Raw genomic sequence first — 13,483 nt, 5'->3', positions numbered from 1 at the left:
TTCAACTAGAGTGGATTAATAAACTGTACAGGTATTTAATTTTTTAATATTTTCATGAAAATTGCTGTTCCAGTCAAAATTAAAGATCTATCAATTAATAAATAAATATCTAACATTGTGTATTATTAACTTTACGCAGGAATTCTTTGTTAAATTTTATCCAAATTTTTAACGACTACTTTTTAAACAATTGAATCTCACAATCTATGTTATTTATTTTTAAACAATAAAAGAAACATAACTTTCTCGAACCTCGATTATTATCCTTAAACTACGGATATTATCCTTAAAATGATTCGTGGAATTAATAAAAAATGTATAATTAAAAAAAAACTGTGTTATTCGATACTTGAATATCGGTTCACGTTCTAAAAATAGCGAATAGACAATAGAGTTTAACAATGGATAGGAGAGGTAACAACATTACATTGAGGACATCCCTCGTGACATTCTGTACCCTCCCTTATTGTGGGGTGAAAATTTACCACCCCCTCGTGATTATCGTAATATTAACCCACCACAAGTTATTATAAGGATCATTTTTGTTTGTTTGCAATGAATTTATGTTATTTTACATAATCATAGCTATGTATTCCTATGAAATAATCAGTAGGACCCGCTTTTCTTTGAGCGACGCGCGTATTTTTTTCGATGTGAATTTATGTGAAATTGAACGTGTTTTTGATAAAAATCGACTATTGTTAGATCATATTTATGTAGATAATAGTGTTTCATGTATTTTGTGATGTTTGAATGTGGATTTTCCGGTGAAAATGACGTTAAATGTTGAAAATTGAAGAGGATGTAAGCATGTTAGTGTCTGTGTCATGAAAAAATTATTAGTGATTTCGTATTCTTTGCATTATAGAGGAATATTTTGATGGTGAGTGTGTTGAATAGATAAAATATATATCTTTGTTGTTTCCGTTCGAATTTGAAGTATGTGCGAATAATCGATATTGTTCTTAATTAACGGATAGTATCAATAATTGGATTTGTGCCTATAAATTTGTAATTGGCGCATCCCCAGGTTAACTTTGTATGTCATTGTAAAAAATTGTGACATTCCGTTTTACGTATGATAAAATATTTGATTCAATTATTATTGATTGTTTAATATTTTATTTGGATATTGAAATATATAAAAGCATGTGGACCGGCTTCGAAAATATCGTAAATATAATTTATTTTTAATGCTTACTATGTTTTTTCACACATACCTACCTAACTATCTCTTTTATAAACGAAATTTATACGAAAATTAATTATAACATTAATATTTACACATTGAAGTTACTATTTTCTTAGTTAATTAGAAAGATGTAGGTATAATATTTACAACCTACTTTATCTATTGGTTTGTGTTCCGATGACTGTGAAACATTTAAATAATTAAATCTATACTTCGATACTAATATTATAAAGCTGAAGAGTTTGTTTGTTTCAACGCGCTAATCTCGGGAACTAATGGTCCGATTTAAAAAATTCGTTCGGTGTTGGATAGCCCATTTATCCGCGAAGCGCAGCTAGTACTTTAAATCTTTTTAACTGTTCTTTTTATTAACTAGGTGTATCTGATTAATAAACGTATAAAATTAAGAGAGCCCATTCATAATTTTTCACTTTAACTGACAGATAAACGAAACTTAGCGTATATGTGAAACTGCCTGTAAAATGCTGTGTATAATATTTATTTTTTAATTGGAATAGAACGTACTATTAAATTAAGTTTTTGCGGTAATATTACCACATAAACTAAATATATTAATCTAGATATGGGTTTGCTTTCTAATCCCTACTTTGTTCGTGTGTAGATCGTACTACATTTTCGTTTTTTCGCACTAAGTAGGTAGATAAAATTCATTTTCTCTAAAGTAGGTAGTTACAAAAAAAAGAACACAAGTACCCAAACTTATATATTTAAATTCGTCATATTGAAGATAACGCGGCCTTATTATGAAAAGAAAATATCTTCCAGGCAACCGGATAACGAAATTATAATAATTATGTAGGACGTGTACGCGATGGCCAGTGGCCTAACGATGCATTTTCATCAAACGAACATTGAGCTAGGGCTAGAGCAAAAGCATTCTTTCGTGATCTTTTAAGTGTAAACGAAAACTCGTATTCAGTGTTGTTCAGTATTAGAACATTGCATAGAATCTTTTCGAACGCACTAAGAACAACGAATGAATGCTCTACGTCTGTTAACACTAAAAGAATTGAAATAATGGGTGGTCAGGGTAAGAATGAGCTCGCTTCGGCCTTCGCTCGTATGATGTAAATGCACTGTAAAATAAAACTTATAAAATTCTAGCAGCGTGAACATCATCAGCCCATATACATTCCCACTGCTGGGACACGGGCCTCCTATTTGGCACAGGCCATAATCCACCACGCTGGCCATTGCGGGCAGATGTAACATGTCGTCGAACTTTTCTTCGACATGTCGGTTTCCTCACGATGTTTGCCTTCACCGTTTCGAGCAGTGGTAATGTTAGCAAAATGCGCAGATACCTACATACTACCTGGGGCCGTATTATGACCTCTTATTCCCAGTCAGTTTACGCCATGAATTGAATTGATTGGCAAATTCATATATTACCACTTAAACTGCGCTTCGCGGTTTCACCCGCTTGTCGGCTTGTCGGCTCCCGACGCTGTTCCGGTTTCCCGGGATAAAAAAACTGCCTACTGAACTTGTTATTTCCAACTAACCAAATAAATTATATACTAAAACCTTCCTCTTGAATCACTCTAGTTACCTATCCATACTTCCATACTAATATTATAAATGCGAAAGTAACTCTGTCTGTCTGTCTGTTACTCAATCACGCCCAAACTACTGAACCAATTTTCATGAAATTTGGTATGGAGATATTTTGATACCCGAGAAAGGACATAGGCTACTTTTTATCCCGGGAAAATGACGCAATCCCGGAAATCCCACGGGAACGGGAACTACGCGGGTTTTTCTTTGACTGCGCGGGCGAAGCCGCGGGCGGAAAGCTAGTAATATATATGTTATAGTGTATGGGGATAATAATATCGACACACAAAACAAAAACATGCCCACAAAACTCGGTCAACTAACGAGCAATATGTAAAACGGAAAACTGGGTCAAAGTCACTGTTGACTTATTGGTTTTTTAAAGTTTTATATCCATAGATTATTATCTAACAGTTTGTTTTTATGAATAACTAGCTTACCGCCCGCGGCTTCGCCCGATTTGTCTAAAACCTTATAAATTATATACTAAAACCTTCCTCTTGAATCACTATATCTGTTAAAAAGACCGGATCAAAATCCGTTGCGCAGTTTTAAAGATTTAAGCATACAAAGGGACATAGGGACAGAGAAAGCGACTTTGTTTTATACTATGTAGTGATGATGATGAAGTGCTGCTCTTTTTCAAGCCGGTTTTTAACTCTAATTCAAACATTTTTTGTATGCAACTAGACTTCTTGTATTGTAATAATTTATACTATCTATAATATTATAAAGCTGAAAAGTTTGTTTGTTTGAACGTGCTAATCTCAGGGACTACTGTTCCGATCTGAAAAATTCTTTCAGTGTTAGATAGCCCATTTATCGAGGAAGGCTATATATTATCACGCTAATAACAATAGCAGCAGAGCAATGCGGGTGAAACCGCGTAGCACAGCAAGTAACTCAAAAACTTCAACACTTCTACACTAATATTATAATCTACACTAATATTATAAAGAGGAAAACTTTGTTTGTTTGTTTGTTTGATTGTAATGAAAAGGCTCATAAACTACTGGACCGATTTTAAAAATTCTTTCACCATTCGAAAGCTACATTATCCACGAGTAACATAGGCTAGGTTTTATCCCGGAAATCCCACGGGAACGGGAACTATGCGGGTTTTTCTTTGAAAACGCGGGCGAAGCCGCAGGCGGAAAGCTAGTAGTAAGTAAATTTAATATTTCTAATCGACCCAATAGTTATTATAAATTACAAACAAAACATAAACCCTCTTTGTGATATTAATAAAGATTAATGTGGACTCGGATAAATCATATTATACTAATCTAATTTTAATTCCATTATGTATGCTCATAATTTACAAAGTAACAGGAATAAAATGATTATTTGTGTTTCATTTTACTGTACATTAAAATATTAAAGGCTTTTTTTATTAATTAACTAGCGGTCCGCCCCGGCTTTGCCCGTGGTACATGTTTACGTTCTCTACATAAGAACCATTCTCGTACTTCAAGGAATAAGTATAATAAAAAAAGAATTATCGGAATCGGTTCAGCCGTTCTCGAGTTATGCGCTTACCAACACATTTTGCGATTCATTTTTATACAGGGTGTCCCAAAACTCAACGTCAAGCCAAAACGGGGCGACAGGATTGATTGTAACCATCATGAGAAAAATCTAAAAAAAAATCTATCCCATGCATTTTGAAAATTATGGGCATTTAAGAAAAACCTAAAAATTTGGTCAACCTGTAACTATTTTTCGGTTATTGTGGTTAATTTTTATTATTTTTGTTCATTTAAACTTTGGAACCGTAACCCTAAATATCATTTCTAGAATCACAGTCAAAAATAATGACACAATTGCCCCAAGTTTCCTTGAATTGAAGACTATTTGTTAAACTATGAATTTAAAATTTTCTAAATTTGTCGACTTTGACGGCCCCTCCTTTAAAAAAAATGTACTAGAGTGCCTTGGCAAGTGCCATTAAAAGTTGGCGCATTTAATCAGGATTGTAAAATAGTACAATACTTGTTAGTTTCATACTAAAAAAAATGAATGAAAAATAAAAACCTCAAGTAACCCGATTTTTGCTAACCCTTTTTATTCAGTTAAAATGTTTTTTATTCGCACAAACTCTTGGTAGGTTCTTAGTTTTACGGTAAAATGATGAGAGAGATGGATAGTGGACATGTTTGCCATGAGTGAGCGAGACAGATAGTGACGCCACTTTTACCAAAGTCAACAAAAGTAAGTAAAATTAAAAAAATAATTAAAAATCTTGACCTAGTTTACTTTAGGTTTATTGAAATAAAAGTCAGATAGGGAAATAACATTATTTATTACAACAAATGTTCAAATTGTTTGCCATCAGCCTCAATACACGCCCTACATCTTCTTAAAAAAGATCTACTTATTTGCCGGGCATATCCTCGAGTGTTGATGTCCTCAGCAGCTTGAGAAATTCGTTCTCGCAGATCGGCTACACTCTCAATGGGCTTTGAATAAATTTTTTCTTTGAGAACGCCCCAATAAAAAAAATCCAGGGGATTTAAATCTGGGGAACGGGCTGGCCACGAGATAGTGCCTGAACGTCCAATCCACCTTCCCGGATATTTCTGGTCAAGGAAATTTTTTACTTGCACTGCGTAATGCGCTGGGCAGCCATCTTGTTGATACCACATGTGGCGAAGATCTGCTAGTGGTACGTCCTCTAACAAAGTTGGTAAATTTTCTCGTAAAAAATGTAGGTAATTCGTGCCATTCAAGTTCTCAGGCAGCTCAAAAGGCCCAACAATTTTGCCGTTTAAAATTCCGGTCCACAGGTTTACTTTAAAGCGATACTGGGATCTGTCTTCTCGCATTAAATGTGGATTCTCCACATGCCACTCGTGAAAATTGTGTAAGTTTATGTAGCCATCTTTTTTAAATGTACATTCATCTGACCAGAGAATTTTTTGGATGAATTGGGGATTTTCATTATGCCTCTGTAGCATTGTTCTACAAAATGAAATCCTTTCAGGATAATCTCGAGGGAGAAGACTTTGAACTCGTTGTACGTGAAACGGATGCATTTCGGCTCTTTGTAAAATACGATGTGCTGTGCTTTTGGGTATTCCCGTTCTTTCTTCAATTCCACGAACTGAAATACTTCGGTCATCTGCGACCTCTTGCAACACTTCTTCCTCGTAAGGAATGCGAGGTCTACCTCCAGCCCGCATTTGATTCGGGAAATGGCCGCTCTCCGTGAGTGAACGGTGCACATTAACAAACACGCGGTGATCCGGATAGCGCTCTAAATTTGGATATCTTTCACGATAAAGTCTAGCGGCGGCACTTGCGTTGCATCTGCATTCCCCATAAATGAGGTGCATGTTTGCATATTCTTGTGAAGTATAGCGAGTAGGCATCGTAGATAACAAGGGTATTATGCTAATACCAAAGTCCAATTCCAAAAGAAAGAAGCCAAAGTTGCCGGTATGTAATCAACAAGTCCAATTCACAATAATCCAAGTCCAAAAAGAGAAGCCAAAGTTGTCAGTACTAAATCAACACAAGCGAATACGGAAAGGTGCGCAGTAGACGAATGAGCGAAACGTACTAACTGATGTCAAACTGGTAGCGTAGCCATTTGCTTGGTATGGCGTCTGTATCTATTTCATTCGCACTCGTTTAAACGACGCATCTTCGTCTCACTGCGTGGCGTCACTATCTGTCTCGCTCACTCATGGCAAACATGTCCACTGTCTATCTCTCTCATCATTTTGCCGTAAAATTAAGAACCTACCTAGAGTTTTTGCGAATAAAAAACATTTTAATTGAGTAAAATGGGTTAGCAAAAATCGGGTTACTTGAGGTTTTTATTTTTTTATTCATTTTTTTTTGTATGAAACTAACAAATATTGTACTATTTTACAATCCTGATTAAATGCGCCAACTTTTAATGGCACTTGCCAAGGCACTCTAGTACATTTTTTTTAAAGGAGGGGCCGTCAAAGTCGACAAATTTAGAAAATTTTAAATTCATAGTTTAACAAATAGTCTTCAATTCAAGGAAACTTGGGGCAATTGTGTCATTATTTTTTACTGTAATTCTAGAAATGTTATTTAGGGTTACGGTTCCAAGGTTTAAATGAACAAAAATAATAAAAATTAACCACAATAACCGAAAAATAGTTACAGGTTGACCAAATTTTTAGGTTTTTCTTAAATGCCCATAATTTTCAAAATGCATGGGATAGATTTTTTTTTAGATTTTTCTCATGATGGTTACAATCAATCCTGTCGCCCCGTTTTGGCTTGACGTTGAGTTTTGGGACACCCTGTATATAAGATTGTGAATCTTTCCGGCCGCGGCTTCGCGTTTTCAAAGAAAAACCCGCATAGTTCCCGTTCACGTAGGATTTCCGGGTTAAAACCTTATCCTATGTGTTAATCCAAGTTACCTTCTATATGTGTACTAAATTTCATTCTAATCGGTTCAGTAGTATTTGCGTGAAAGAGTAGCAAACACACATACACATTCAATATACATCCATCCTCACAAACTTTCGCATTTATAATATTAGTAAATACGAAATAGTAGGACAGTACAATAAGATTATAGAAAACATTATAGACATACAGTGATTTCTCTTTATAATATACTAGCTTTGCCTAAAATCTAATAAATTATATACTAAAACCTTCCTCTATCTATAAAAAATCGCATCAAAATCCGTTGCGTAGTTTTAAATATTTAAGCATACATAGAATATAGGTAGGCATAGGGACATAGGGACAGAGGAAGCGACTTTGTTTTATACTATGTAGTGAAGAATAAAACATCCACGAAAATTGACCAATCAAGAGCCCTCGTTTCTGCTTACGTCATCAGCGTGAAGAACCCTAAGAAGCTTCGAGAAGATGCTAGATTAGTACACGGCTGTATACTTGAGCATTGAGCTAACAAGCTAGCAGTGAAACTTGAATTGTTATTTTGTTGGTGCGTTCTTTGGTAAAAAAGTGTAGTAGGGGTTTTTTTTATGTGAGAAGAGGCAACAGAGCAGACGCGATGCCTGATGGTAAGCTGTCAGCGTCGTCCATATGCACCTACAACGCCGGGGACATTGTGAGTGTATTGCCGGCCTTTAAGATAGGAGTACGCTCTTGAAGGTCCCCAGATTTTAGGTTATGTAGCAATTGAGCTCGTGGTTCGCGTGATGGTAAGCGATATATATCTATATATAATAATATATCCCAGATTACGAGATAAATACTAAATATCATAATATATATAAATGTGTTGAGCATAAAACTCGAGAACGGCTCGACAAATTCGGATAATTTTTAATGTTATTGTTCAGGCAAGGAACAAGGACAAGGGACAAGGAAGGGTTCTTATGGAGGGAAAATATGAAATATATATAACATTAACTTTTACCTTATTTCATTTAATATAATACTTGTGGTCCGCCCCGGCTTCGCCCGTGGTACATATTTAGTATCCTATGTCCTTCTCCTGGCTCTAAACTACCTCCCTGCCAATTTTCAGCTAAATCGGTTCAGCCGTTCTTGAGTTATAAGTGGAGTAAATAACACGACTTTCTTTTATATATATACTAGCGGTCCGCCCAAGCTTCGCCCGTGGTACATATGAAAAATAGATGTTGGCCGATTCTCAGACTTACCCGATATGCACAGAAAATTTCATGAGAATCGGTCCACCCGTTTCGGAGGAGTATGCAGACTAACATTGTGACACGAGAATTTTATATATAAGAAGAAGATAGATTAGTTTCATCTGGCTCATGTTTTATCCACGGTATAATAAAGCTTGGCAGTCATCATGGCATAATATTACTTGCTAGCTCTCCGCTTCAAAGAAAAACCTGCATAGTTCTCGTCCCCGTGGGATTTCGGGGATAAAACCTATCCTATGTGTTAATCCAAGTTACCCTCTATATGTGTGCTAAATTTAATTGTAATCTGTTCAGTAGTATTTTCGTGAAAGAGTAACAAACATACATACACATACATCCATGCTCACAAACTTTCGCATTTATAATATTAGTAGGATTAGTAGGAAGGATATGCAACCGTACCAAGTCAGTAAGTACCAAAAAATAGAAAATGTTACGAGTTACAAAGAGCCTTCGTACCAAAGAGTAAAAAATGTTGCGATTTACAAAGAAACTCACATTTGGATGACACCCAAGTGCTCCACTGGATTTGGGACAAACCGAGCCACGAATTGAGACTAGTATAATACCCTCTTGTATTATGAAATCGCTCTTCTTCTTTCTTATATATAAAAATGAATCGCAAAATGTGTTGGTAAGCGCATAACTCGAGAACGGCTGAACCGATTTCGATAATTCTTTTTTTATTATATTCCTTGAAGTACGAGGATGGTTCTTATGTAGAGAAAACGTAAACATGTACCACGGGCGAAGCCGGGGCGGACCACTAGTTGTTAATAAAAGTTCTTTAATAGACCTCGAATAGATATCGAATTACGGGCTTTAAAGGTAAACGTATATGTGTTTTGAATTGCACATTTTAACGGATTTAAACGCGGTTTATTTATAAATAATTAATAAATAATTAAAAATATTTCGGGACAATTTTCACACACGGCACAATCTGATCCCATACTAAGCTTTAACTTGTGTTATGGAAACCAGATGGCTGATAAACATACATATATAATTTTAAATAAATACTTATATAGATAACTAGCGGTCCGCCCCGGCTTCGCCCGTGGTACATATTTCGCAATAAAAAGTAGCCTATGTCCTTTCTCGGGTATCAAAATATCTCCATACCAAATTTCATGCAAATTGGTTCAGTAGTTAAGGCGTGATTGAGTAACAGACAGACAGAGTTACTTTCGCATTTATAATATTAGTATGGATTAACACCCAGACACCGAGTTCTTCATCTATGTTCATCACACAAATATTTTCCCCGGATGGCAATCGAACTCACGACCCTTGGAAGGCAGGGCTACTACCAACCACGCTAACCGGCCAGTCAAGTATCTATACTTATTATGATTAGAAAAATTTGTTTGTTTGAAGGTACTAATCTCAGGATAGTAACTGAGACCTTTGAAAATTATTTCACCGTTATATGGATATGGATGTTGTACGTGCTATAGGCCTATGTATCATGGTTGAAGACTTGGCAGACCGGTAGTTATTTAAAGATTAAAAATTGACCCTACAAAAGTTAAATACATAACTAGCTTTCCGCCCGCGGCTACGCCCGCTTTGTCTAAAACATAATAAATTATATACTAAAACCTTCCTCTTTTATCACTCTATCTATTAAAAAAAACCGCATCAAAATCCGTTGCGTAGTTTTAATGATTTAAGCATACATAGGGACATAGGGACAGAGAAAGCGACTTTGTTTTATGTAACACTGTTCTGTGTTTTATACTATGTAGTGATAGTGATAGTGATAGTGAAGACAATCTTTCAGCGTTATATTATTAGCATAGATAAATAATAAATCACGTTTAAAATCAGTTTAAAATACTGCAATTTCGAATTCTTGATTTCAAATGTTCACTGATGACCTCTTAAATTTCAAAGCGTCCAACAATATAATAACATAGAAATCCTAATGAGATATAGGCAGATTATATAAAACACGTCACCTGAACTAGATCAGGCTTCTCAGACCATGTGTTATAGCGCTATATATTATACGCCATTTCGTTAGGTTAGGTGTCAATTCACCTCAAGAAGAAAATATGCACTCTTGATCGCGCGGCCAATGTGTGGATGGTGCACCAAGCTTGCGACAAGTGCCTTTTGATGTTACCGACTCAGCGCGGCAAGCTCGCAAGCGTTCTGGCCAACGTTTAAATACCTACCGCCAATGCGCCAACGCTCGTTCTACACATTGGACCAGTGGCTTGGCTAGGGCACTTGCCAATGCATTGGCTTATGTGTAGTGGCGGAATAGCGCAGAAATTGAAAGCGCCCTTAGGTGTCGGAAGCTCACCGATGGTTTAGTTTTACTACAGATAATATAATACATACATTATTTATTTTACGCGTTGAGAGTAAAATTTCAAGGTCGCGTCATGATAATACCGTCACGTCATTGAGTAAGACGACGATTTTGGTATCTTTGAAACTTGCGAAAGAAGTTTCAATTTTGACACGTGTGCTTGGCACACACGCTCTTTTTTTTTAATATTATAATATCACAATCACAATTTTATTGTTATAATGACTAATTCAAGCAGAAAAAGAGATATATAAATAAATAACCCACAGAGTCGCAATATACAAGACATCATAAGTGCATAGAACCGAGATATAGAACTCTCCAGAAATCAATATGGCGGGAAACGGCAACCATGATATTAATCAGACCATCTCAACTTGGAAATTCAAATTGGTCTAAACTTCCGCATTGAATTATTACTTACAATATTAATTTAACTGTCCAACTGCTTCCAAGTTTACGGGGATCTTGGGAAATGTATTGACTTGCCAATATTTTGAAGTTTTTTAACAACATGTTTTTAAAATAAGTAACCTATAATTAAAGACTTTAAAGTATAAAGTGTTATTTAACAGAACACTGTCTTGTCTGTGTCTCTATCCTGTCCTCTATCCTCTATCCTGATCGAAGCAGAGAAAAGTCTATGGAAAAGTCCAACAAAATATTCTTGTAGATATTGCATAGATAAAAAGACGTGTGGCACTCGGGGACTGCCGCGGTAAAGCTATTGCATGCTATGCCTTCAAGCCACACCTCCGTGCCCGTCGGAGTGGGGAGCGTGAGGTTTTTTCGTTACGGAATTTCTCGATTCGGTCCCCGCGCTCAAGGCCCGCGATAGAAGCTATGCAATAGCTTAATTTAATATATGCTAATAATGCTATAATGCCCATATAATATTTTGTCTTTACTAGAGTATCAAACTTTCTATCGAAATAGGAAAGATACATACCACTGAACTATTACGTCCTAACAATATGTATGTATCGTGACATCCATTTCCTTGCCAATTCCTATAATTTTAGGTCAATAGGAAGTATCCTATAGGTTTTACGAGTTTCCTAGAATTAAAATACGCGACAGATTATATGATTCTAGGTTTTAAATTTAGTGCTTCAAGAAAGGATAAGGAGGAAAAGGAACATAAAATATATAAAACGACGTCATTTTGTCAGTATGTTTATATTATCGAACCAATATTGATGAAACTGACTTGATAATTCTCTAATGAGTACAAAGCTATATTTTTTCTCAAAGACGATACATACCATAGACATACCTGGACAAATGTTTATAATTTTACAAGTATCCATACTATAATAATGTATTTCAATTGAATTATATTAACATACCAGATTTCCGCCCGCGGCTTCGCCCACGCATTCAAAGAAAAACCCCCATAGTTCCCGTTCCCGTGGGATTTCCGGGATTGTGTCATTTTCCCGGGATAAAAAGTAGCCTATGTCCTTTCTCGGGTATCAAAATATCTCCATACCAAATTTCATGAAAATCGATTCAGTAGTTTAGGCGTGATTGAGTAACAGACAGACAGACAGAGTTACTTTCGCATTTATAATATTATAGTATGGATTATCAAATTTCATAAGGAGACGATCAGCAATTTTTGCGTAAAATATATTTTTACAAACTTTCGGGTTTAGAATAATAGGTTACAGGTTTAAACTAGGCGAAGTCGGAACAAAAAACTAGCATTAGTTTAAATGAATCTGTCCTCAATATTTGCTTTATGTAAAACACGGAAAAATACACAGCATTGTAGTTACAAATTATTTAGGGTTCAACAGTATAATTAAAACATTTAAATCACAACATTAAAATCCCAATTGATTTCCGCGAGCGGCTTCGCCTGCGTTTTCAAAGAAAAACTCGTTCATGTTCCCGTGGGATTTCCGGGATTAAATCTATCCTATGTGTTAATCCAAGTTACCCTCTATATGTGTGCTAAATTTCATTGTAATCAGTTCAGTAGTATTTGCGTGAAAGAGTAACAAACACACACACACATCCTCACAAACTTTCGAATTTACAATATTAGTAGGAAGTAGGATAGTAGTATTTAAAAAGAGAGATACGTAGTACCTACTTTAGTATTTATTTTAGTTCATGCTTTGCATGAATTGAAATGAAGTCTTGTTTCATTTTTGTTTTTGTTGACATTTTTATTCTAATATTAACTCTCCGATTTTACACTTCTTTACACTTTTTAGTCTCCTCTTGGTTCAGAACTTTGACTGGGTGTCCCGATTTTGGTAGAAGATTGTCTAATCTAAAAATGAACGCCCCTCCACTGTGTTTACGCTCACATTCAAAGTACGTGTATAGACGCAATACTCACAAATTGGTCTGCCTCATTGGTCGTTCAGTCCTCCAGTCCCGTCCATGCCCGAACGACAGGACCAGTTGGCCAACTAGTGCATAAATGACGCGATGCACGACAGAACGGACGTGTCATTCCGTACATAGCGCGCTCTCCCCGCCATACAATGCTAGGCACCTGAACTGATCGCCCGATTAGTTGACAAATCAGTGCGCGAGAGTCAAAGTTTGCAGTAGAATCGCCGCGCGCACACATATAAAGTGGTTCAATAATTATTTGTCCTCACACATTGAAACAATTAAGTTTAGTGGAGGGGCGTTCATTTTTAGATTAGACAATCTCTAATTATTTTTTATTTCAATGTTGGAGTCTGCCATTTGGTCCCATTTAAATAAATATTTCAGGATAATTTT

Source organism: Colias eurytheme, chromosome 29 (assembly GCF_061535395.1).
Source record: "Colias eurytheme isolate Ceu_HAF_F1 chromosome 29, ilColEury1 Martin Lab GWU primary, whole genome shotgun sequence".
Taxonomy (NCBI): domain Eukaryota; kingdom Metazoa; phylum Arthropoda; class Insecta; order Lepidoptera; family Pieridae; genus Colias; species Colias eurytheme.
This window is presented reverse-complemented; position numbering follows the sequence as displayed.